Genomic DNA, 6000 nt, shown 5'->3' with positions numbered 1-6000 from the left:
GGGGGGGGGGCATCCAGATAAAGTTAGGGATCCAAACTCCTCTGTATGTGGGGCAACCGAATCCTCAAACGGAGACTATTTGCACAATTGGAAGCCAAGCTTAGGACGGGGGGGCAGCTTCTGCTGTGTGGGCCCCCTCCTGCACTCACAAAGCAATGCTACTACCATAAGAATCTGTTGGATTTTATTGCTGAAGCAGAGGGACAGGCTGACGATGTTGAAACAATAAGTCTTTACCTTTACTGCTCAACACCACAGTGATATGTCCAACAGGTGGCGCAATTGCCCAACAATTCAAATAGGACCCAGTCCCTGAAATATTTATAGATTGCCTTCTCCATGCATCATTTCAGACATAGATTATATGATGTTTGAATATAAAAGAAAATAATACAGAGTACAGCTCCCTCTACACTGTCCCCCCATCAAACACTCCCCAGGACGGGGACAGCACGGGGTTAGATACAGAGTAAAGCTCCCTCTACACTGACCCCCCATCAAACACTCCCCAGGACAGGGACAGCACAGGGTTAGATACAGAGTAAAGCTCTCTCTACACTGTCCCCTCATCAAACACTCCCCAGGACAGGGACAGCACAGGGTTAGATACAGAGTAAAGCTCCCTCTACACTGACCCCCCATCAAACACTCCCCAGGACAGGGACAGCACAGGGTTAGATACAGAGTAAAGCTCCCTCTACACTGACCCCCCATCAAACACTCCCCAGGACAGGGACAGCACGGGGTTAGATACAGAGTAAAGCTCCCTCTACACTGACCCCCATCAAACACTCCCCAGGACAGGGACAGCACGGGGTTAGATACAGAGTAAAGCTCCCTCTACACTGTCCCCATCAAACACTCCCAGGACAGGGACAGCACGGGGTTAGGTACAGAGTAAAGCTTCCTCTACACTGTCCCCATCAAAGACTCCCCAGGACAGGGACAGCACGGGGTGAGATACAGAGTAAAGCTCTCTCTACACTGTCCCCCATCAAAGACTCCCCAGGACAGGGACAGCACGGGGTTAGATACAGAGTAAAGCTCCCTCTGTCTATTGTTATTGACCAGACCCCACCCCCTCAAAACGTTTTAAGGAGGTAATCCAGACTAACTTTTTTTTGGCAGATGTACAGTGGATATTCTAGGAGTGATGCAGCAGGTCAAGCCACTCTGTTTTAAACGAAATAGAATTTTATTTACAGACACCGAACGAAACAAGATCAAAAGAGGTCAGAATATAGAATAACCTAACCTATCTGCAAACCCAAGCGTCTCTATCGCAACTTAATGATGCTGTTCCAATTTCCTGCAACCCATCCCTCAGCAATAAAAAAAGATAATTTCCAATCCAGGAGAGATGAGAGAGAGATCGAGGGAAGAAGTGTAGGATGGGGGGGGGGGGGGGGGGGGGGTGAGAGAAAGAGAGAGAAAATGAGAGAGATAAAATGAGAGAGAAATGAGAGAGAGATAAAATGAGAGAGGGGAGAGAGAGATAAAATGAGAGAGAAATGAGAGAGATGAGAGAGAGACATAAAATGAGAGAGATGAGAGAGAGAGAGAGATAAAATGAGAGGGGAGGAAGAGAGAGATCAAATGAGGAGGGGGGGCGGGGGGGAAAGAGAGAGGGAGAACCTGCACAGTTACTGCCTTTGCGGTTGAGAATTCATGTATCGCTGGACATCGGAGTGCGTCTGGGAAAATTAGGCATCTGGATGGATGTATGAATAGGAAGGGTTTGGAGGGATATGGGCTGGGTGCTGGCAGGTGGGATAGATTGGGTTGGGATATCTGGTCGGCATGGACGGGTTGGACCGAAGGGTCTGTTTCCATGCTGTACATCTCTATGACTCTACGGTCAGTATGGAGGGGTTGGGCCGAAGGGTCTGTTTCCGTGCTGTACATCTCTATGACTCTATGGTCAGTATGGAGGGGTTGGGCCGAAGGGTCTGTTTCCGTGCTGTACATCTCTATGACGACATAACCTTGTTGACGGAGCAGCATTGTCACACGATGCCGCCAAAGGCAGGGGCAGTAAATCAGATGGCTTGGCCGATCAGCATGGCCCTCTCGCTGTGTCCCCTCAATGTGTTACTGAGTTTCCTCCATGATGTCACGGAACTCTCTGCGAGTCCTCTCACTCGATAGACCACCTCCCGCTGTAGCTCCCTCCACATCTTCTCCCCATCGGAGCAGGACTTCCTTGCTTTGGACAGAGCGGCTCCACAATGCTTTCTCCTAAGACCGGGAAGAAATTTATTCCCCCCCTCCGATGCCCTCCCCTCCCAGCATTCCCACACTCTGCCACCTTCCTGCCTCCCATTCCTCAGGGAACGGGAACCGCGTTCCGACTGGGCTGAGGATTTGGAGTGGAAGTACTGCTCGGGAGATCAAGGGGCAGAGGTCAGAGATCTGCTTCTCTGCAAAGCATCTTTTTTTTAACATATAGATTCCCTTCAGCCCAGCAAGTCCACACTGACCCTCTGAAGAGTAACCCGCCCAGACCCATTCCCCCTATCCTATTATGCTATATTTACTTCTGACCAATGCACCTAACCTGCACATCCCTGGGCACTACGGGATAATTTAGCACGGCCAATCCACCCTAACCTGCACATCCCTGGGCACTATGGGACAATTTAGCACGGCCAATCCACCCTAACCTGCACATCCCTGGGCACTATGGGACAATTTAGCACGGCCAATCCACCTAACCTGCACATCCCTGGGCACTACAGGACAATTTAGCATGGCCAATCCACCCTAACCTGCACATCCCTGGACACTATGGGACAATTTAGCACGGCCAATCCACCCTAACCTGCACATCCCTGGGCACTATGGGACAATTTAGCACGGCCAATCCACCCTAACCTGCACATCCCTGGGCACTACGGGACAATTTAGCACGGCCAATCCACCCTAACCTGCACATCCCTGGGCACTATGGGACAATTTAGCACGGCCAATCCACCCTAACCTGCACATCTTTGGATTGTGGGAGGAAACCCACGCAGACATAGGGGGGAATATGCAAGGCTCACGTAGACAGTCACCTGAGGGTGGGTTTGAACCCGGGTCCCTGGTGCTGGGAGGCAGCAGTGCTAACCACTGAGCCACTGTGCTGCCCCAGGAGGGCAGGAAACCAGAACCCCACCCCCCAGCTCTGGTTGGGGCGTATTTAGAAATCCCAAAAGCCAGTTTGGTGTCTCTAACTTGGCACAGTGAGGGATTAACCTGTGTGAGGGGGTGTGGGAAAGTCCCGGAGTGTAAATTGGGTCAACACGCGCTCTCTCGGGTTTCAAAGAACGAGACGCGATAACATTGAGACGCACACGAGGCTGTAGGGGCTTTTTAAAATTACTAAACGCTCTCATCCCATGAATTGTCCAACCCCAAGTGCCTGTGCATCAACCACGTTGCTGTGGGGTCTGGAGTCGCATGTAGGCCCAGACCAGGCAAGGATAGCAGTTTCCTTCCCCAAAGGACATTTGTGAAGCAGATGGGTATTTCCTGACACTCAACAATGGATTCATGGTCATCCATTAGATTCCGGATTTTTGTTTTCAACTGAATTCAAATGGCACTGGCTGCGGTAGTGGGATTCTAACCCTGGTCCCCATGACATTACTGGGTCTCTGTGGATCAGCCAGCCTCATGCCACTCAGCTGTCTTGGTGTAACACACACACACACACAGATTGTTGCCTCCTCTCCATGGACAGGGCATCTAGAATATACAGACACATTCAGAATAGACAGGAGGAAAACCATCTTCACTCAGTCATAGAGATGTCCAGCATGGAAACAAACCCTGGGGTCCAACTCGTCCATGCTGACCAGGTATCCTAAATTTGTCTAATCCCATTTGCCAGCACCCGGCCCATATCCCGCTAAACCCTTCCTATTCATATCCCCATCCAGATGCCTTTTAAATATTGTACCAGCCTCCACCATTTCCTCTGGCAGCTCATTCCATACACGCACCACCCTCTGTGTGGAAAAAGTTGCCCCTTAGGTCTCTTTTATACCTTTCCCCTCTCACCCTAAAGCTGTGCCCTCCAGTTCTGGACTCCCCCCACCCCCAGGGAAAAGATTTTGTCCATTTATCCTATCTGTGCCCCTCCTGTTGTTTTCAACCTCTATAAGGTCACCCCTCAGCCTCCGACACTCCAGGGAAAACAGCCCCAGCCTGTTCAGCCTCTCCCTGTAGCTCAAACCCTCCAATCCTGGCAACATCCTCGTAAATCATTTCTGGACCCTTACAAGTTTTACATCATCCTTCCTATAGCAGGGAGACCAGAATTGTACAGAATATTTCAAAAGTGGCCTACATGTCCTGTACAGCCGCAACATGACCTCCTTACGCCTACACTCAATGCAACTGATTAATAAAGGCCAGTGTACTAAACGCCTTCTTCACTATCCTATCGATCTGTGACTGCACTCCCAAGGTCTCTTTGTTTAGCAACACTCCTCAGGGTCCTACCTGAATTCTCTCCCTCCACAGGGCTGTGGGTGCTCCATCGTTGAACACTTTGAGGATTGGGACCTTTGGCCTCGGGGAATTGACGGATGTGGAATTCAGACAGGGAAGAGGGAGGTGACACCCAAAATGATCGCGATTGATAGGGGACGGATAGGCCGAAGGGCCTGCTCCTGCCGCTAGTTGCTGTGCTCTGAGTGGCTTGTTTTCTGGGCTGCTAGTGCATGAAGAAACCAACCAAGGTAGGCCCCAAACCAGGGTAGGTCCCTTAGCCCTACGAGCCTGTGCGGCCACTCAACACAATCATGGCTCATCTGACCTTAACCCGAATGCTACAGTGAGATGTCCCACCACCCCACCATCTTTCCAACAAAATATTTAACTAACCCTCCCACCAGACTGCCCATGGAAAAAGCACAAGTGGTATGGGGTTTTCCTCATAGGGTGTGGGGGGGGGGGGGGGGGGGAGGGCGAGCCAATATCCATTCCCCACAACCCCTTCCCCTGCTGACCCCCCCCAACCCCTAAGCTCACTCTACTGTTGAGTGGGATCTAGCTTTGCACCGTTGGGCTACCACGTGACACCCTGCAGCGAGCCCCTCTGCACATCCCGCCCAAACTCACAGGCCGCCATCTTAAAGACCCAACCACCCAGGGGATTCACACCAGCCCCACTGGGATCATGCTGTGCACGTCCTGACAGGTGCCCACGCAGGAACTTGACATAGAATCCTCCAACGGTTTTAACTTTGCTTTTTTTAAAAAAAAAAACCATTTGTGGGACGTAGGCGTGGCTGGCCGGGCCCAGTATTTCTTGCCCGTCCCTAGTTGCCCCACTGTCCTGGTGGTGGTGAGCTGCCTCAGTCTGTGTGCGATGTCAAATACTTCAGCAAAGATCAGCCCCTTTCCTACAGGTTGGAGGTCGAGTGGAGAGAAGAGATCACAGAGCAGTAAATGACGCCCCACCCAGTCACTTTTACCTCATATTTCCAAACAGACAAAAACAAAATTTCCAATTTATGGCATATGGCCTGTTGGTCTTAGGGTATGAATCAGGATTTGGGCCTTATACAATGCAGACACTCGAGAGGTCCCATGTTCAAATCCCGAATGAGCTGGCATTTCTTACAGGTGGCTCAGTGGTTAGCACTGCTGCCTCTCAGTGCTAGCGACCCAGGTCCAATCCCACCCTCAGGTGACCGACTGTGTGGAGTTTGCACATTCGCCCCGTGTCTGCGCGGGTTTCCTCCGGGTGCTCCGGTTTCCTCTCAGTCCAAAGATGTGCATGTCCAGGGTGGACTGGCCGTGCTAAATTGTCCCACAGTGCCCAGGGATGTGCGGGTTAGTGTGGATTGGCCGTGCTAAATTGTCCCATAGTGCCCAGGGATGTGCGGGTTAGGGTGGATTGGCCGTGCTAAATTGTCCCACAGTGCCCAGGGATGTGCAGGTTAGGGTGGATTGGCCGTGCTAAATTGTCCCACAGTGCCCAGGGATGTGCAGGTTAGGGTGGATTGG

Source organism: Chiloscyllium plagiosum, unplaced genomic scaffold, assembly GCF_037043375.1.
Source record: "Chiloscyllium plagiosum isolate Xiang-an unplaced genomic scaffold, Cpla_swu_hap1 HiC_scaffold_46, whole genome shotgun sequence".
Lineage (NCBI taxonomy): Eukaryota > Metazoa > Chordata > Chondrichthyes > Orectolobiformes > Hemiscylliidae > Chiloscyllium > Chiloscyllium plagiosum.
This window is presented reverse-complemented; position numbering follows the sequence as displayed.